Genomic DNA, 21636 nt, shown 5'->3' with positions numbered 1-21636 from the left:
GAGCATGACCTCAGTGGAAACACAGAATGCCTACGTGGATCGGCTGCTGGTGACTGAAAATAGTCCATGTGCACATTGGCAAACCTTGATACACAATTTCAGACATCATACTTCCAATTTATATAGTAGGAGATGTTCCTCTACTCAGCAAACATGTAATTTTCCTGAAGCATGGGAAAGCATATGACCTCAATTTGTACAGGGAAGAAGACACTTCTGAGCCTCTAATTTTAATTAGAAAATTATTACCAATATTTTAACATAGGTTGATTCCCCATTATCAGATGGTATGCTCTACATAAATGTTATCAAGAAAAATGTTGTGGAAACATTAACACCATCTTATTAACATCTGGAGAAAATGACATCACATTAAAGCAAATGCCAGTACCATAAAATAAAGGCAAACAGTGGGAAATAAATTAGAGCTGTGCTAAACACAGCAGGTTATTGATACCGTGGCTGAAACAAATATAGAAACTGCCTTTCAGCAGGAAAACAGATCCAGAACTGCCTTTTTTAGCTAGCTGCAGAATGATCAGCTAGCTGACATCCACTGCAGTTTTGCTACACTAGCATGTCCAAGTTAACTTTTCTTAACCAGCTTCACAAAGCTCCAACGTCAAGACTACGGTAAGGAAACACATTAATTTTGACAGCAAAAATCAGTTACAAGGAATGGTAAAACCCTTGCTATGTTAGACCCTGATCAAGCAAAAAATTTCAGCGCTTGTTTAATCTTAAGCACCTCATTAACTTCATGAAGTCACCAAGGGAAAGTGAATATAATGTAAATGGTTTCTGATCCTTTCCATTAAGAAATGAAAAGGGCCTTTAAGACTAGAACTGAACGTTGCCCCAGGGTGAAGCCACCTGAATGCAGCTGGAGCTCAGAGCTCCTTCAACATCCCTTGCATTTACAGTTTACCAGCCTCATAAAGCAATTTCTACCTGTCCCCACAGAAAGCTGCACCAAAAGTCCTGAAAAAGTGCACCTGCACTGTGCTCAGGTGCACAGCATGGGAAATGGGAAACATCCCCAGACAACTGACCACCTTGGAATTAGTCTCCAGAGTAGGTCCCGATGGCCTCCACCCATAGCCAAGCTTTAGTACATTTCTCCTTTCTAATCTGATCAAAATATCTATTTCATTTCACTCCAAACACTATTTCAAGACATTTCCATCACTTGTAACTTAGACTTCAAAGACAATTTCACCCAAGTATGCCCCCGCTCATCTAAAGCACATTGCCCACACTAGAGAACTGTAACACACGGTGTAAAAATCACTTGCATCTGCAGAATGGTAGAAGGATGTAAGATTGCCAACATAACAAGATATTTCAGAGAGATCTTACATTTAAAGGGAAGGGTACTTCAAGAATAAAAAGATTTTCCACTTGATGTTGCAGAAGGTTACAAAGTTAATAATGCTGTATATTAAAAGGTCGCTGTTGGAGCTCTGCCCTCAGCTAAGGAGCACAAGACAGCTAACAGTTGCACAGACCTGATGTGGTACACACGCAAAACATTGCTCTGCCCTTTCATACACAATCTGCAACACTTCGGTGGATAGTGTAAGAAACAGGTCAGATGAGATGGAAGAGGTGATGTTTCTACCAGCTGGTTCACAAAGCCAGGCAATTTGTTCCTCTGGAAGTGTAACAGTGGCGGCAAGATCAAATAATAAAATCATCAAGCTAGGAAAACTAACAGCTAGAGAGAAAGCTGGGAGAGTCTAACAACAGTCATACCTTGTAAGTGTCATCACATTAGTTGCCCAGTCCATTCACCCAGTTCTGATATCCACCCCTTATTCTTCAAACTGAGAAGAGAACAATGTCCCCGCCACCCCCAACATCTCTGTTATCATCCTCTCGGGGAGGCTGATCCTACACAAGGAGGATGGAAGAAACAGAAAGCTCACAGTGAAAAAAAAAACACCACCACCAATCATGCAGCTTGGACTGGTCGACAGTTTACATAGCAAGCAGTAAAAGAAGAGTGGGAGACACTAGGTTTTATTTTTTTACTGTTTGTCTTCTTTCTGCCAGAAGCTACAGGGGGAGGGGACATATTTTGGCATGGGAAATAGCAGGGCATTTGTCAAAGGCCTGAAACTGCCACTTCTCATTATGGCGCCAGGGAGAAGGATCCACCCCAGCAGTGATTTAGATTAATCGCTTTTCATTAGGAGCCAATAAACAAACTCCAGTCAGAACGAGCATTTCTGCCAGCACCCTGTGTTGCCATTTATAATTGCCATAAGGAATAGCAAAGGAGCACCAGAGAGTTGTCAAATGTAATTTATTGGTTTTTAAGATCTAATCATTTTCTATAATATTAAATTAAATGGCAGCCTTTATTAAAAAGGAAATTACATTTCACCTTGCTATATTCTAGAAATATATACACACATACACACATATATATAAAATATTATTTTCAGTTGCTGCCTTCGTTTAAGTGGAGAGGGGAAGGGGAGGCAGGATAGATTACTGTTAAGGGAAGTCCCTGAGAACATATTTGAGATGAGGTGGTTTGTACTACACTGCTTTTCCTCTACAGACTGTGGCCTGACCTCCAAAATTCAGTGGCCAATGAATGGCAAACATCAGGCAAAACACACCAGATTTTCATTCTGAAAATCAACTGAACTTCAGGGTAGCTCCTTAAGAGATGAATGCAGAGGAAGAGAACTGTCTGGTACGTGGTGTATCTCCTTTAAAGCAGGGGCTCTGGGGGCAATGACAACATATCCAGAGCTGTTCTGAATGAAATCCAGCAGAAAGTCAAGCAACAGCAGAAGCAGCACATAGAAGGGAGGTAATTTGGGAAGGCCAAGTCATAAGAAAAACATAAGCTACAATGTATGGACTAAGATCTTCAGCACCCCATCAGGAAACACATCCAGCTCTGACTACTTCCAGGGGATTTATCCAAGAAATTAGTACAGTCTATAGGCAGAAAGAACAAGGAGGGGAGGTATCACACCTAAACCTGTATTTGGTACAGAAACCACAGAAGTGGCTGAGTCACTCATATTTATTGGAGAGCTTGTAGGACCCTTAAAGGAGCTCTGAACAAATGCAGAAGTTGGGAGAAAGAAAAGTGACATCATATCACAGCACAAATCCACTAAACCAGCACGCCCTCTAATGTGGCAGATATAATATTTGTAATTATAATAAGATTTGTAACTAAATTCTCTGAGTTCCTGTTACCCTGATAAAAATTCCAGGTGCGTTACTGGGTTAATGCAAACACCTTCCTCAGTACCAGTTTCTCACGGGGTACATGCCCATGGATGAGTCAAGATGGTGACACGCTCCTCTTCCTCTGCTCCAAGCTAGCCAGGCATAAAGACAACAGTGATGTGGAATACTGACCTACACCAGCAACGAGGCAGCACACCCCTCACAAGTACCTCAATACCACATGCCACATTTCTACTGGCTTGAAGCTACAGGTAGCCTGAGCTCGACTCTGCCTGAATCCACCCACCACAGCTGTGCCAAAGGCTCCTGTGTGGTTCAGCATTTGGCTCTTCTCTCCTTTGTACCTCTGCCCACGTGTTTGCAGGCATGTTAACATAGCACCTATATCCATAGCATCAGATTCAAAAGCTTTATCTCTGCTCTGTTCTGTTTTATCCCAACACAATAGAGATCTGTTTTGTACACAGCTGAATCTTTTAATAAAATACCTCTGGACAAAAAGTGGGAAAGTGTGCCACATAAAAGGCATTTTTATTAATATTAGTTTTCATTGAATCCTTTTATTTTTCTCAACCAACATAAATTTTCACTGTAAATTACCAAAGCGCATCTCTCTACATCAGTACGGAGAAGTTTTATAGGTACAATATCTGCAGCAGTAATACCTCTGAGCTACATTAGCAGGAAACATCCCAGCAAATGAATAAAGAAGACAGGTTCAAAATAAATGTCTTTTGTTCCCAGAAATAAGTAGATAGCATTAAACCATTGTGTACTGCCTTCTGATTTTCCTCTTCATTTTAATGTGCTTTTTGTAAGTGGTCCTTTTCAGAGGTCCCAGTCACATTCTCATTTGCCTATATAAAATGCTATTCTAAAAAGATATAAACCAAACAGTTTAAAAATCCACCTACTAACCACCCAAGCCTCCATAGCTACAAAAGAAACCCAGCTCCTTAGCAAAGTATTTGCTCTGTAGCACTACATTGTCCTCTTCTGCAATTAAAAAGTTAGTTCTGCCACAAACACTGCTCCGAAACCAGAACCTTAAGGTTTGAGGTTTACAGCTTCATAGTGATTTCAGTACCAAATGTGCTCAACTTACACATGAAAAGCCGTTTTAGGAGTTTATTTTTCAGCTCCTTCCACTATTCCTCCAACTCAGAACCAGTCTAGGTTTTCCCTAAAACAAACAAAAAACCCAAACAACAACACCCCACAAATAGAAACCCCAACAACCCCACCACAAAATAAACCACAGACACACTCTCCACCCACTCCCCCAAAAAAACCCAAGCCAAGACCAACAAAACACCAAAAACAATTTTAGGCCCTTCCTAGAGCCAAGCTACAGCTACAATGGGAAATCAGACATCTGATTTTAAACAGGAAAGCAATTTTTTTCTTTCCCACTTTGATTTAAGACACTAAAGGACTGTATGGCTCCATGAGACCTCTGGAGCTAACCGTACTTGCGTGCCAACAAAGTTCTATATTAGCTTTGAGTACAAAAAGCCAAAATGTTTCAAAAATTTATGCTGAAATGTCAATGCAAACAGAGGATTTTTGCTGTGTTTGGACTTACAATGTCCTTTCTTCCTTTTGAAACTGAAAAAAACACAATCAAATGACATTTAAAGGCTTAAAGACACAAAAATCATTTTCTTCCTTCAAGATACCAGTTCTTCACATGTTGAATAGGAATACTTTAGAAATCTCTTGTGGGAAAAGTAGTTTTTTACTGCTGAAGCACTTTAGATTAAATGTTTGGCCATCTGAAATTTCTCACTGGCAAATGTTTAGTTATTCACCCCCCTCCCACTCCTCCTCTCCCCTACATGATTAGCATGGTTTACTTGCCTTTTAGGCTAAAGGACACCCTTGGAGGTAGATACACACCCTCTTAGACACAGCTACACGCTCTACCTGAAGCCCTTCTATGCCAATCCCATCAATGACAGAAACAACTCATGGCAAAGAAAACCTCCTTTTATTCTTCTTTCTGTAGCATGTCAGTTCAATTAAAATCTTCAGTTCAATTAAATCAGCCCAAACCCCTGTGAGACTGGTGACACAAAGAACAGTCTACTTACCAGCAATGGAAACACCCGTATAAATCAGCACTAAGCTAAAAATATCTTAGCATGACTTACGCTAGTTTAGAAAGCACAACTTAACTTTACAGAAACTTTTATGGAAGCTGGTCAGGAATGGCTAGATTCCTGCTCGCTGCCCTGCACATGCACTGACTCCTGTAATAATCAGGGCGAACGGAAGCCAAACACTATTTTACACTCACCAAGAGCAGCTCTGTGGTCAGACAGGAAAAAATGAGAGATAGCAGAGACAAAAATCTACTCTAGAGAGAAATCCTATTTATTTACATGCATGTAGAGCAATCTGCCCCATTACTTAGTGATCAGCAGCTGTGACAAGAAGGACATCTGCTCTCTGGGAAGCCAAGCAAGACAGACATGAAGTGGGCAACAGCTCCCACGTAATTACTAACTTTGCAACCCAAATGGAAAACACTCATTGCAATTCCTTGTGTTACAGAGTAGCCCAGGCTTGGGGCTCCTTCTCGCTTCACATTGCTCAAAAACTCCCTTAAAGCTAAGGGCAAGCTGTGGGCATCAGCTGAGCAGTAAAGGAGCACTGAGCTTTCAGGAGAGATAAATTGTCTGGACCTACCCCGTTTCAACTTCTTGTAACTTTACTTCTTATTGCCCAAAATTTAACATTAATAACAGATTTAATTAATGAATATAGCACCAGATCACCATCTCTCAGAACCATAACGCTGTAATCTTAAAGGATGAAGTGCACTGCACTCACTTTATAAGGGTTTATGAAGCATGTGTTATAAAAGTACCTCAACCATAAGGCTTTTATACCTTGGCACTCACTTCAATACAATCCCATAAAATCCAAGCAATCTTTAAGTGTTAAAGGTGACTTTCACTACTGTATTTATTATTGGATAATGAAAAATGAGTCAGACACCCATAGAAACTGAGCAATGAAATAGAGTTTCCTGAGACTTTTGCACTGGGTTTGCATTATACGTACCGTGACTGAAGAGCCAAATAGCTCTCACAAGACCTTTCATGTTAACCTCTCTCCAGAACTTCCTTCCCATCAGGAATTCTCTGAAATTACAGGCCAAGCTCTACTGTGCAGAATCCCATTGCTTGTCACTGAACTTTCCAGATGTCAACAGCTGTTTCTGTAAGCATCCAACATGTGAAGGGCCTCTTTCACTTGACCAGCTGTGCTGGTGATTGCAGCTCTGTACTCCAGCAAGCTGGTTTGAGAAAATCTCTGACAGATCTCTGACACTAGTATCAGGGAGACCCCATCTGTGGGTTCCTCATCTTTCCAGCAGCTGAGAAAATGATCAGAGCACATAATGCTGTTCAGGTTACGTGCAGGTCCTGTGCCTTTGTAGAACATTTTGTGGTTTGTAGAGGGTATGTGAAAGAAGAGGACCATTACAAGGTAGAAACTAATAAGCTACACAGTTAAATCTCTTTTTTTTTTCTCAAACCTAAACCAGCAGGGTCTTCTGGTGATTCTACAACAGGAGAGGACTTCACCATGCTGTGTGCTTCTATGAATAATATCAAATCCTCTTCTGAAATGCAACATGTAATTATTCTGCTGTACCCTTTTTATATATATTTAGACAACCCATTTTCAAAATGAAGAGCAAGTTTCACCATAAATTTTGTAGGTTATACCACAATATTCTACCTAGTAATCAAGATCACTTATACACACATAAACTGGCTGTCCAAACAGCACACCCTCCTCACCAGTATCAAGCACCCTAGGTTCTCCATTAACTTAAAAAGCCTCTCAGCAGAATATTGGTACTGACAGAAATAAAACTAAAAGTTTAAGTTACAACCAACCCAACACATGCCTTATCTCAACAGAACCTGGAACCAGTAGTTCAGGTGAGCATTAAGTTTGGCCTGTGAGGATGGATAATCTACATGCACAAGATACTAGTATTATGCTCAGACACACATGCTGAATATAAAGTCCCAGCATGTGCTACATATAGTTGGTTCAGCGCGGGAAGAGTGCACATTTGAGATAACAGCATATCAGAATTCTTTCATTTGTTTCCTGAAAAGACTAAAAAGGATGGAGATGCTGAGAAGACTTGGGGAGACTAAGATGGAGCATTTTGGTGGCAAAAGAATTATTATCCATCATCATGCTGTCTGAAAATCCATGGAAGACATCTTACACGATTAATTCTGAGGACCAGCACCACCTTGCCTTCTCTAAGGAGATGCACATCAGCCTGCTATGCTTGTTTACAGTGAATAACCCTGGTTAATCTTTCTGGCATCTATTGTTTCTCATATCCAATTATAGCCAGATTACAATTACAATTAATTTTTCAGATTTGTACAAAATTAAAACTGGCTCATAGCACTGTAGCCACACCTGCCATAAATTGTCATACCAAACAAAACACTTCACAGAATTCCAAGCTCACACCTCCCCCATCCCCTATGGAGAGGGTAGTTCATTTAATTACCACCTCCAGCAGCTGCTCAAGAACACGGATGCACCTTGCAGGATGCCCTGAGGATCAGGAGCAAATCAAGGCTAAATTGGATACAGAGCAAGAGTCCCTCAAGGAAATCCACTCTGCCATCCTTGGCAGGTAGGAAATGAAAATATATCATGGCTGTAAGGCTTAGGCAAAATCAGAGCTTGGAAAAGAACTCAGATACTCTAAGGCTGCCATCCTAACCTGCCCATGATGCCAAATCCCAGGCGTATCCAATTTGCATGCACAGGAGTGGAATAAGCCATCGTACTAGACCCAACAAAGCAGAACATCTCATCTTTGTTTTACTACTAAACAGGTCAGAACAACATGTCTCCCCGCTTTCTCTTGTCTTTTTGGCACCGGACACATGTACTTTTCACTTTTAATTACAAGGCACAGCAAGCATTTGCTTGTTAAATTTCAGGTGCCAGTGGGGATGGAAGCCATCCAAAAAGCATGTGTTTGACCTGGCAAAGAGTGACTGATTGGCAACAGCCACATGCTTGGGTTGTAAAACCTTTTCATTGTCACAGCAAGGCAGAGTTTACCCAAGGTTACTCCATCCCATTATACACTTGTTACCACTGCACATTCTCCAGCTCCCCACAGATCATCAGAGCAAAGTCCTTCACCACAGTAATCTCACCTTCCCGAGGCCACTTCAGTGCTGCGTGCTGTGCAGTCACTTTGCCAAAGGCTTTTCCATATCCCAGCATGTTCACACATAGTTCCCTCTACAAGCTGCCAAATGGGTTACAACCATCACCACTTAGAGCTGTCTTGTGTATCTCCAGTTCAACCAGCCCTTCTACAACTGGGTCTGAACCAGAAATAGAAGGTACCCTAGCTGGTAACCTTGGGCAAAACCCAGTGCTTCCACAGGAGGAAGATAGTAAATCAGCAGAAGAGAAATGTGAAGTTTCCAATGTATATTATGCTTTGTCCTGGCGTCTGGTATTTCTGCAGAGCAGAGGCCTGTGTGATGCCTTTTTACCCTTCTGGATTCCACATAGGAAATCCTTGATCGCTGCAACATCTGACACATTGTTTTGCGGTCACCAGCTTTTTCTAGGAGCACAGAACAGCTCTGATCCCAAACTGTGTGCACAGAAAAACAGCATTCACTGCTATAATTATATGTTATTTGAGTAAATGCATGGTTGTGCTATTCTCCATAGAACTACAAAGTAATTTTCACCATTATGGTAACTTACCATGTAAGCAGAAATAGTTACAGAAAATAATGTTATCAGTAAGGAGAGGCTGTGTGCACCACAGCTGCTGGAACTGAGAACACCATTTATATAAAAACACTTCTCTGATTATAGGTCTCACTTGGGAGAACACTTTACATGTGGGAATAAGTTTACTCACAGTAGTTGCCCCATTACAGAAAACAAAGAGATGTGCATGGATAGTTACTCACGGGGGTAAACTTTTGCAGCCCATATACAGCAGCCTTTTGTTTGAGGACAGTAGAGTGTTTCATGACTCTTTAGAAAAATAAAAATAGTAGTATGTATCTCCCTTGAGGCCATTAAACCTGAATACAATTTTAAATGCATCATTGCTTCTTCACTGCTTACACACTTTATTTTTCTGCTTTTGAGTCAGATTGCAGAGAGAACATAGACAACAGTCAGCTTTATCAATGTTCACATCCAGATGCTAATGATTTATCTCAATTTACTCACCTGGTGTCTATTACACATGTCCCTCACTGTCCCTAATGTAGTTGTGGAAGCTGAGGTAGTTGGAGAAGGTCTATCTACTCTCTGGATGGACGGCTGAGGCCCCCAAAAATTAAAATTTAAAGTTACAAAACATCATCTGCACAGTTGCTTTCTACTCTATGTTATCCACTGTGGTTGCAAGCATCACATGCTAACTCAGATGCCAGAGATTCTAATAATATAGGAAGGTTCAGGACCTATGAACAGGATTCACAACTACCAGCATGCTAGCGTTGACATTTTCCATTATATATTCAAACTTGGCTCCAAATGGCACAGTCTTCACAGGTTTATGGCAGAAGTCATCAGCTACTACACACCAAGAAGGTGACTGTCCCTGTGACTGTGAACTGCTCTGTCTTATCCCAATAGGGCACCAATACCTCACAGTCTTGGGAAAATCCCATCCTTTCCTTTCTGCATACTTCCATGCACATATATGAGAGGCCTGGACACTGTGGTGTCCTGAATAACTAGTGTAAGAGGAAAGGAAATCAGAAGAGGGGACAAAGATTTGATTTGCAACACAACCCTGACACTTTGGTTTAGGAATCAGTTGGCAAAAGTCAGAAAATTGCCAAGCTGACTTCATCCTTCCACTTGTTTCCAGTTCCTGAGCACAACATTCATTGCCTCCATTGCCACTCAGGTCTCTGAGAACAGCTGCCTCACAATTTTTGCAGGGTTTTTTTAAGGATCATGCTGGCCTGCCATGGAATGGCCCTGAGGGAGGCGAAAGATTTCAGCTAAGCTTTTTTTTTTCCAGGAGGACAGCCTGATTTGTTGCAACAGAGAATTAAAATATTGCAGGGCCCACTGTAAAAGGCAGCACCAGACTCTCCTCAGGCAGAGACATAAGGACTGGGGCTAAGGGTTGATTCCCCAGATTTACAAGAACTGCAGCCTGAGTTCACTCTAACTGCATCTGTGTATCGCTTAGAAAATCCCTATCATTACTTTCAGAGTCCAGGAACATCTGACTGTATACAATGAAAAAAAGCATTTTGGGATGGATAGGGTCATAGGCAATGAACTCTGGATAGCAAAAAACAGAAGCCCCAAGCACTCTGAGATGTGCTGAAATGTATTTTTGAAGACAGCCCAGTTGAAGCCCATGTCAAAGAAAAACTGCTCCTAACACTGCCATGGAAGGGGCTTACAGGATTCAGTGGGCTGCTTGGATAAAGCATTTTACACAGAATTGATCACATCAGAGCTGAAATTGAACTTTACTGCATTTACTGTATAAAAGGCAGATGTGCACATATGGCAGAAACTGAGGCAATGGCCAGCATGTACCGGCAGGCTCAGCTAATCCATGCTACTGAAAATGAGAATTCACTCAATGAGTAATGTTGAATTTCTTTATTCTTCCCTCTGGAAAAGAGTTAAATACAAAGACGTTTTGCCACAGAGTAGTGTATTGGGGTTGGTAGGGGTTTGGGGGAGGATTTTCCTCAAAGAAAAATAATTGTCCTGGTGAACAGGCTCTTATCACTAAAGATCAAGGTCAGAGCATTACGCAGTCTTCAAAAGGACCCACCTGCCCCTTTTCCAAAAGCTGCTCTCCACCCATTCTATTATTTTTCCTCCTTTTTTAATAACAGGACATGCTGACTCGTTATTATTGATTGATTATCCTGCTGTCTGTGAAGCACCATTCCCCTCCTCGTTAATTCAAAACTACCTCATTTTTCATACTTCATAAATTAATATATTATTGAAGCTGCAGCAGTAAAGGAGATGGCCATGTTTCACTGAGAGGCAGGGAGGGTGGAGAAAGGAAGGAAGTCTCATAAACCTGCCCTACATTAGCTGCCCTGCAGCTCCATCTGCCCTGCTGACAGGCTGGGTGTTAAGAACAGGCAGCCCCTTACAAGGTGATGCATCCCGACAGCTCCTCTTTGTCCCTGTGACCAAGGCAGGGCACACTGAAAGCTCACACAGGTCCACTCTGGCCACTTCATAAAAGCAATGGCCATGCTAAGTGACAAAATTGCGGCTTTATTTTAGTGGATATTATAACTTCTGATCTGTCCTTTAACACGTGCCAGCTAAATTAGAGCAAACTACCTCTATATTAAATACTGACAGCCAAGTCTGGGAAGTCTACATCTAAATGTGGATGTGACCTTTCCAATTTTACCCCATCTCTTCTCTTTACGACCTCATACCATCCCTAAGGCTCTGCAGGGCCCTGACTCTAGCAATACAAGGTGAAGCAGACACAGAGAGCAACAGGTGAGACCGACTGACTTTTAGGAAGTCAAGACAAGGCAGCCTTATCATACACATGCACCAGAATGCCATGCTAGCTCTTACCTTATAACTGGCCTTTTTTCTCCAAGAATTATTTGCAGATCATATAAAAACAAAGCTGACATACTGGCTTGAGCTTCTCACATCTTTCCACCTTGCAATGTGAATTTCTAGCAATTCCAGTAGACAATGAAATGCAGCGATACTCTCTCCTCAACCAGTTTCAGGGTAGGTTTTTTTTTAGGATAATGGGCTGGGAATTGTATGTTTAAAGTGGTAGATATCTACATTTACCATACACAATGCCAAACATACACTGCTCACCCACGCAGTTCATGCACACAGAGTAACCTCAGGAAGTGCCTGTGGTAAATCAAGTCCAAAGCGTTTGAATTCTGGTTTGCCTTTTCCTAAAATCTGTGCCTTTCTTTCAAGTGGCCATTTTTTTTCCCAAAGCCCCAGGCAGCATCTAAGCAGAGATTTCAGAATCATCGAGTTCTCAGTGGATAAATGACACAGCAGGTGTCTGACTGCTCTTCTCTTATTTTACCTATACATCTTCTGTCTCCATGCTTACTTTTATCAACCAGACTTGCAATATCCGTAAAGGCTAAGATGACATTTATTTAACAAAGCATTTTTCAAAAAGCCAACTTAGACAGCCCTCATTTTATTCCCTGTCTTTATTAATTAAATCCTGCATTAGGTTTCTATTCCCTTTAAACACTTACCTCAGCACTAACCCAACGTACATTAAATGAGTTCAGAAACCTATGAAAAATGCAAGTAACAGCTCTTGGAATGCACAAGTACAAAGACATGAAATGCTGATGCATAACAGCACACAGAGGCAACCCTAATTTTGGAGTTTCATAATATATGATATTTTTTAACTTCATGAACATTAAAAAACAGCTTTCAATGTTGTATAAGATAGGTAGAAACAGATATCCATCTCTCTTCTAACCCTCTCCCCTCCACCCCCATTAAATAATGCCACATGTGAGCATTTTGTTAATTATCTGCATTGTGCTTATTTTTAGAAATAGCTGATGAGCAGTGGGTGATGTTCAGTGGGCTTTAGTTTTGTTTTTTTGTTTTGGTTTGGTTTTTAATGCATCTGCTGCCTCACAGAATTAACCAGAAAAGCCCCAGGAATCTCCAGTTTTCTTATTCATGCATACAGAAGGATGATCAGATTGTTCCTCTTTAAGAGAGGCAGAAATGTATGTGGGGATCTCTCATAAGCTTGGGTCCGAACTCTGTGCTGCCTGTGCTGACAAATGGCCACATCCCAGACAACGACCTCCATTTATCTCTATGATTTATGTCAAGTCAGAAGTAGTAAAATTAAAATCTGCAAGCGAATGAACAGTAGGTTGGTCTTTAAGCATGGGAGCCATCAGGTCAGGTCCCTGGGGGCCATCTGACATCCCAGGTCCCACAGTCGCAGGCTGCAGCAGGGCAGAGCACACTCTCACAGGAGCCCCTTGATTACAAAGGTCCACAGGGAGGCACAAACCCCAAATATAGTAGCAATAATAATAATAATAATAATAATAATAATAATAATAATAATAATAATAATAATAATAATAATAATAATAATAATAATAATAATAATAATAATATAAGTGTAATAATAATAAGTGTAATAATAGTAAGTGTAATAATAATAAGTGTAATAATAATTAAAAACCCCCCAACCCAACAAATCCTATTTGGGCATAGTGAAAACGATCCTATATTTAAAAAGTATTCAAATAACACTCATATTTTTGTCTTTACATCTGAACATCTTTCATTCATTGAACTTGAACCATGTTTAAAACACTAATAAACAAGGTCATCCAGCATTGGGAAACTATATTTCTTACATAGGAAAGGTCAGAGAAACCTACAGAGAAAACATGACTTTTCTGAATTCAAGAGACAATAAAAATCTCTTCAAAAGGGGAAATTCCTAAAGTACTCTTCTCCAAGTATTAGGACACATCTGTAACTCAAGAGATCTTTTTCACACACAGCTTCAGGTCCTGGCTCTGCAAATATTTACCAAAATTCTCTCTTTCCTCAGGTGACAAATTCAAGCTGAATTAATCAGACAAGTAGAGAGAATCCCTTGCACAACACTCATGAGATTGCATGCCACGTCTCACATATCCTCTGACTCTACCATGGATATGATGGGTCACCCTGAAGAAGTCAACTTTGCTTCATCCATAAGTGAAGAAAAATATTACTTGTTCATTCCCGTCTCTATTCCCCTATTTCAACTGTGAGTTCTGGGGACTGACAGTGACTGTGCCTAAAGCAAATACATCACTGCATCAACCAGATCACAGCTGCATTTGTACAGCCCACTGGTATAACCAGAGTAGGTAAATCTGAGCACAGTTAATCCAGATGCTGTGTGTTAGAGCTACAGCCTTTCCTGGACAGCAGTAAGCAGGAGCTCCCCACACCTGCAGGTGGGGACTCTGGACTGAACGGGATGGGTTTTGGAGTCCTGAGAAGCATAGGAACATCATACACAGTTTGATAGGTCCAGAGAAGCGCAGGAAGAGATGATTACAACTGCATTTGCAGCTCAGGTAAGTTAAGGCCCTGTTAATGGCAGGGGCAAACCCAAGAACCATTCAGTAACTATTTCATTGGGCTGAAGAAAAAGATTAGGAGTAAAATACAGTAGAAACAACTGGTGCTATCACTCCTGCCCTGTGGAGCCCAGTCCGATTGCCTTTGTGTTATAAACATGTTCTCTGAGATTATACCAGCAAGTGCCAGTTTGCAGCACATGCTGTTTATCAGTGTCAGCATAACAAGGAAAAAGGGTCCAAAGAAACTTTCCATCTGCCAAATGGTTCTAGGATACTCCAGAGCTCAGTTCCTCAGCAATAGCTTGGGACGAAATCTTAGGAAAAAGCAGCAGATGACTAATAGGAGCTGTGGCAAAGCATGGCAGCTCAGCTCAGGTGAGGTTAGTAAGCATCAGGTGCAGGCTGGAACCTCTGCCTTAATAGCCTGTCACAAATTTGATAAGTAAGAAGAAAACAAAATGCTGTGGCATTCCCTTTGGTATCAAGTGGACTAAGAAATAAAGGCAAAACCAAAATCAGTTTGGACCATCGTTCTGCCCTGAGGCTTCAATCACAGCTGAAGGGTTTCATTTGGAGATACATAAGAACAGGACAGGGTTTGCTCACAGCTACTCTCCAAGTGATCAAGAATAAATGAAAAGGGTGTCAAAGCGACTTGCTCTCACATTTAGATCTCCAACTCCTGTTAAGAGGAGGTGTTGCTCCCAATGTGCTAGTTAGTTTCCAGTTGGGTAGATGCATTCCTCTGCAATTTCAATATTACAGTCACAATTAACTTCTTCCTTCATTAACCTGAACTGCAACGCAGCATTGCTCTCTGCCAGCTCACAAACAATTGCCACGCTTCATCCCCAAGAAGCTTCACAGAAACAAACAAATCTAATTAGATTCAGTTTTCAGAGCTTCTGACTCTCCACATTTTTCATTCTGAGGGACCAAGTTCATAGCCATGACCAGGTATGAAAGGTGCCACTTGCCTTTGGCTTTTATAGCTTCAGTGATTTGGACTGTCCCTTCATTTTGACTCTATGACAACTGGAAAACCAATCTGCAAAACCATTTTCTCAAAGCTCTTTAACTGAGCACCATAACTTTATTTCTGCTTCATGCTGTTTGCAACTACTGTTCAATTCCCTGAACTAGAAGGTCTATCTAGAAATAAAAATTTCTAATGCTTCAGTTCTGGTATAAGGGAAAAAAGGAGGGAATTCTCATTTCAACCACTGTACCTGGGTGATATTTCTGTGCTGAGAGTCAGCATAAAAGCCAACAGACTATTTAATTCTTGAAGTTATCACCTACAAGAACGATGGTAACAGCACAGAGGAGAAAAGCTAGATATTACTGCATCCAATTGAATTGCAAAGAAAATTCATGAAGGAAGGTTTTTCTAAGACATCAGAACTGTCACCCTGCATCTTAAATGCAATGAGGACCTCCCGTTTATCCACATCTCATCTGAGCAACACTATATACAGGCAAGTGCTTTTGGGGTTGATTTTGTCAAAGTTGTCATTCTCCTCTTTTTCTTTTAAATGCTTTTTACCAGCATCCTCTCAACCTCCACAGGAATCCCAAGGGTTGAGATAAAAGTTTCATAGTGAAAATCAGGTTTTCAGCTAAACAACACCTTCACTAAGAATATGTACTCTATCTACACAGAGCATTTCAACGAAAAAGTAATACATGAAATCTGTGGTTCAACAACAATTCCTTGAGATTCAAAATGGCATCTCAGTGCCTGGAAGGAGCAGTGCTTCAGATACACAGGACTTCTTGTTCTCATCTTCTTTCTGTCCTTCTTTGGAAGGAGTTTGCATCCCTCTGTGAGGTACCAATCCTAAAATGAATCCTGTTATTCACAACTAAGAAGAAAGCAAATGTTCTCACAAGAGTGGATCTTACCCAGCAGACCAACCCATGCTAAAAAATAGGGACTCACAGCACTTCAGCTCCAAACAGTGCCATATTGAAGTGCAGGCAGTTAGTCAAAGACCAAAGAATCACAGGCTTAATTTTTTTCTGGAAATTATCCAATTTTCTAACAGAAAGTTTTCACCAACTAAAAAGTTAAAGAAAAGAACAGAAAGAAAATGAGAATCTAAAAAGTCAAGAGAAATGTTCTTATTAAAATAGAAAAGGCTTCTTTTGGTTAGTGCTTCGGAAGAAATAAACAACCCTAATTCCCAAACTGCTGTGAAAATCTGCCTCTAGTAAAATGTAACCAACGTCTAAAATATAGCATTAAATTAAAGGTCAGCAGGAAACTGAGATCTTGGCCCAGCAGAAAGTACCCAGCTTTTTGTTGTATCCCTAAAGACAGACAAGAGGCTATAGGGTAGAAAAGCCAAAGTTATGCATTTTGCAAGTCTCTGCTTTTCAGAGCACTCAACCATCTGCCCTTAAATGCCATTTATCTGTAAGGAAGGGGTGGTGTGAAAGAAAAACAAAAGTTTCTCCTTTCTGAAGTTCACCACAGAATTATCAGGCTTGTTGCAACCTATATGTCAACCAGGCAAAGGAGATGCTCCTTGTGTGGTCCCTCAGACAAACAACCGGGTGGGCAGGTGCACTGAAGGGGAAGATGTGCCCTGGAATACTCTCTGCCTATTAGAGCATCTTCATGTTGGTAGAAGTGTCAAAACTGCAGGCACTTGGCTTCTCATCAGAGCTCAAAACAATCACTCTTAAGAGAGCCATAGCCCCCAGGACTTCAGAGTTGTCTGACTGCTAGGTCTAATGATCACCTGGAATTTCATAGTAGTAATGAGAACTCAATGCAGATTTTCATGATCCAAATGCAAGTCCCTAGTGTGCAAGTGAAAGGAGAAACAGAGCACATACAAGTCTGGCCATTTCAGCTCCCAGCAGCAGAGGCTTAGACACAGCCGCAAAATGTGCCTCTCCAGGGACAAAGACATGATGATTTTGCCCACTGATGAACACTAATGACTGATGTGTTTCACTGAGAAGCAAAGAGCAGGACTAAGGGACCAGCTGCTTCCAGGCTGTTCTAGCATTTTCCAGTCTGCTGTGTCAGTAAAGATATTTCAATACCTCTCAGGTCACCCAAATACGTACAGGGGCAATATTCAACACTCTTCTGGGGCTCTCCAGTTAGGGATGGGAGACATACATGGGAGCAGCTTAGGAGGAAGCCTAAAGAGAATATGAAATTAATAAAATTGCCTAAATAGATAACCCAAACTGCAACAGATTCAAAGAGGAAGGCCAACAATACACAAAGCTAACTGGGGATCTGCTTTTACCATCAGTATTACATAGCAGAGGTGCAGACACTAACTTTCATAGAATAACAGAATGGGTTGGGTCGGAAGGGGCTTTAAAGACCACCTAGTTCTAACCCCCTGCTGCGGGCAGGGACACCATCCACTAGACCAGGTTGCCCAAAGCCCCATCCATCTTGGCCTTGAACACTGCTAGGGAGGGGGCAGTCACAGCTTCTCTGGGCAACCTGTGCCAGTGCCTCACCACCCTCAGAGTGAAGAATTTCTTCCTAATATCTAATCTAAATCTCCTCTACATCCTTGTCCTATCACCCTTGTAAACAGTCCCTTTCTAGCTTTCCTGTAGGCCACCATGAGGAACTGGAAGGTATCCCTGGAGCCTTCTCTTCTCCAGGCTGAACAAGCCCATCTCTCTCAGCCTGTCTTTATACAAGTGCTCCAGCCCTCTGATCATCTTTGTGGCCTGCTGTGGACTTACTCCAACAGGTCAACGTCTTTCTTATGTTAAGGATCCCAGAAAGCTGGACACAGTACTGTAGGTGGGGTCTCATAAGAGTGGAGTAGAGGGGGAGAATCAGCTCCCTCAACCTGCTGGTCACTTTTCTTTTGAAGCAGCCCAGGATACAGTTGGCTTTCTGGGCTTCAAGTGCACATTGCTGGCTCACGTTGAGCTTTTTATTCACCAACACAGCCAAATCATTCTCCTCAGGCTGGTCTCAATCCATTCTCTATTCACCCTGTAGTTGTGCTTGTGATGGCTCCGACCCATCTGCACGACCTTACACTTGGCCTTGTTGAACTTCGTACAGTTCACACAGGTCCACTTCTCAAAGAAAAGTGTTAAACAGCACTGGTCCCAGTACCGACACCAGAAGAATGCCACTCATCACAGATGTCCACTTGGATATTGAGTTGTTGACCGCAACTTTTTAAGTAAGACCATCCAGCCAATTTTTTTGTTGGGGCCAGAATAAAACTCAAGAAATATTTTTGGGCCCAAAGAACCATTTGGTTACCAAGTCTGACCTCCACTTGTGACACGCACACCAGAAATTTACCAAATTAAGCACAATATTTCTTCCAGAAAGGAATCCCCTTTGTCAGAAAAAGGTGGAGTGTCAGAACTCAGGAGGATAAGGTATGAGAGAGAAGAAGACACAGGCTCCCAGACCATGGGTTGTAGCCATGCAGCCTCTGCATTTCAACTCTGGCCTAGTTTGAATCCTCCATACTGTAATAAGCTGAGATGTTGGTATTGAGAAATCAGTGTCCCACCATGACCTGGCACAGCACTGAGCAGAATAATACAGCACAAGCTGCCAAAAAACTAACAATATTCCCACCAAAAAATTTCAAAAAAGAAATTAGAAACGAAAAGCTATTCCTTTAAAAGAAGAAAGAAAAGAGCCAGCACTTAAATCCTCTTGCCTCATAATTGAGCCTAGGGTTATGCCACAATTCAGGTAAATGATGTTTATATAACTGGCATTTGGCTGAATGCGTAATTCCTATTTAACAGCTGAAGAGAGGCATTTTGGGTCTTCAAAGAATTTTGACAGGTAATTCCCACTGTAGTTCTACAGGGTAGCTGAGAGGTAATTATCCTTCTCACTAGTAAATCAATTAGGAATGAATGTATGGAAAGCTTTTCCCCTCCTCCAAGTAACTGCTAATCCTCTAAGCACTAATGAGCCGACAGGGCTAGCAACAGTGTGCAAACCCATCAAAACCCAACAGGAGCTGTGAGGCACGCAGGGTCCAATCACCACCTGGGAGCTAATGTCTGAGGAGAAAATATCTTGCCTGGAAAGGGTCTGCATGATTCACTGTGTGTGTGCTGGCCCTGCACACATGTCACTTTTGGAATCTCCCTCCCTGCTTAGTGCCTCAAAGAAAGACCTGTTTTGGGGGGAGTAAGGGGGGAGGGCACAAGAGATCACTGTCTTGTGTTCAACTAGCCAGCGTTTGTGCTGTTAGAGGTGAAACATGACAAATCTGGACTTTCTCTACTGGGGTGCAGTTGTTTCACCTCACCTACTGCTTTGTGATTCATTATTGGTGGTTGTCCTCAGGAGCTCAGCAAAAACATGATGCTTACTCTGCAGGCCACCGTAACAATATTCATCCAGAGAGACTTGGAGATCACAACCCAAGTGCATTTTTTTGCAGTGCACAGCCTCATGAATCTGTAAGGGGTGGATGGACAATAAACCTGATACTAAATTGGACGAATCCCAGATGCTCCAACCTGGTGACACCTTCTCCAGGCATTTTTCAAATGCTGCGTGGATGTTTGGAATTGCTTTGACAACCAAGAAAGCAGTCAGCTCCAGGTTCAGCAAAAACAGCTGTTTAACCATGCACAGTTACAGTGCCCATATATTTAGCAGCAGTAGGAAGAAAGTAAGCAAGTTGTTGCCACAGCAGCCAGCACTGATGCTGTTTTCTTATGGGTTTTCCTTACAGCTCATCTCCCTGTTTCAAAAGATTATTCACAAGGGGGAAGAGGGAATAGAGACAGGTGGGTCCAGAAATTATTTCCTTGAGACAAAACAACCCAAAAAAAGCCATTTAAAAAATGTCAACTAAAGTAAGAAAACAGCAGGTAAAGATAGGTCTGCATGCCACTATACGATAATATGTAGATGTCAGTAATAAAAAGGAGAGAAAAGACTGCTAATCTGTAAAGCTCGATAGCTTGAGAAATTGCTAGAAGATAATCATATATCCTAGTACTCCAATTTGTGAGGGAGACTACACCAGTGATGTAGGATTTGTAACTGAGCATATTGCCTCTGATTTTAGGTGGGCAGAGTTGCTTTGGAAACGGAATGAAGAAGAATTAACTCTTCAGTGCCCACCATACTGGATACAGGAGAGGCATGAAGGCCAGGAGAGCTCATTCTGGAACTTCTTCATCCCATTTTGCTCAGAAAAAGAGAAGTTAAGGTAGTTGTCACAATAATTTAGCTTCTCCATCAGAAAAAAATATAAGTCGACCCCTGCCCACTGCACTCTTCCTCTCCTCTATGCATCCAAACACACATATTGTTGCAGGTCATAATCAGAGCTATGACAGCCTTAAGGTTGCAGACACTGAAGTAAAAACCAATCTTGAAGACTGACCAGTGATGGAAAATGTAACAGTAGTTATAAAAACAGTACAAACAGCAAAACACTGTTTTGGAAACCTATTGTTTGACACATAAGACAGGCAGTTTTGAAGTGATCAAGCTGAACGGGCTGCACCCCATCCAAACACAACTCCACTGCCAGCAATTAGCTATGTGCTGCAGCCCTCCCACGTTGATTTCTGTGGGTAGCTGAAAGCATCTTTGTCCCACTACCTCCCTTGAATCAACACAGGCAATAATTTTAAACCAACTCCTGGGCTGTGTTCTGTGAGCCAGCTGCAGCCCTAATTACGTCACGTGGGAAGCGTGAGCAGGGGGCTTGAAAGCTATGACCTCATCTTGTCTCCTACACATTCAAATCAAATCTTAAGTCTCCCACCCACTCTCCCAGGCATATTCTGCTTTCAGCCCCCTTATGTGACATAGCCAATGAAAATGTCATTTACATCTTTACCTCCAACTTCTAGCTAGGGAAAGCATAAAGGAGGAAAGAGTAAAATGCAGAAATAAATGCCTTTTACTCAGTATTTCTAATAAAGAGGAGGCAGAGAAAGCAGGGAAAGGTGTATTAGCCAAAGCCAGTGCAGCCAAGAGTCCCAGAAACATTTGTGTGAGTCCAGCTTCTTTAAAGGTGTAACAGTCAGAAGCAAATAAAAACAACCCTTTACTTCTCTAACATATTCAACAGGAGACTAAGATTCCATGTCTGTCACAAAACAAAGCATAATTCTACTGGATTCAGTGGAATTGTACTACTGCAACTTAGATGGGAAATTCAAGCTCTTCTGAATTACCAACAAAATTTCACCTTAGGATCATAATTCTTCTCAGAATGAAGAGAATACTGTAATTTTGTTTCTATAGCTACCA

General features: G+C 41.5%; 1 protein-coding gene across 1 annotated transcript in view; it reads right to left on the bottom strand.

Moving 5' to 3' along the window:
- SORCS3 (sortilin related VPS10 domain containing receptor 3) overlaps positions 1–21636 on the bottom strand; it is a gene marked incomplete at both ends in the record, with an annotated part of 300986 nt that overhangs the window by 136355 nt on the left and 142995 nt on the right. The gene's annotated exons all lie outside the window — the stretch shown is intronic.

This window comes from Gallinula chloropus (genome assembly GCF_964237585.1).
Source record: "Gallinula chloropus genome assembly, chromosome: 5".
Classification (NCBI taxonomy): Eukaryota; Metazoa; Chordata; class Aves; order Gruiformes; family Rallidae; genus Gallinula; species Gallinula chloropus.
Note: the sequence above shows the minus strand (reverse complement) of the source record. Positions and strands in the feature narration are given on the sequence as shown.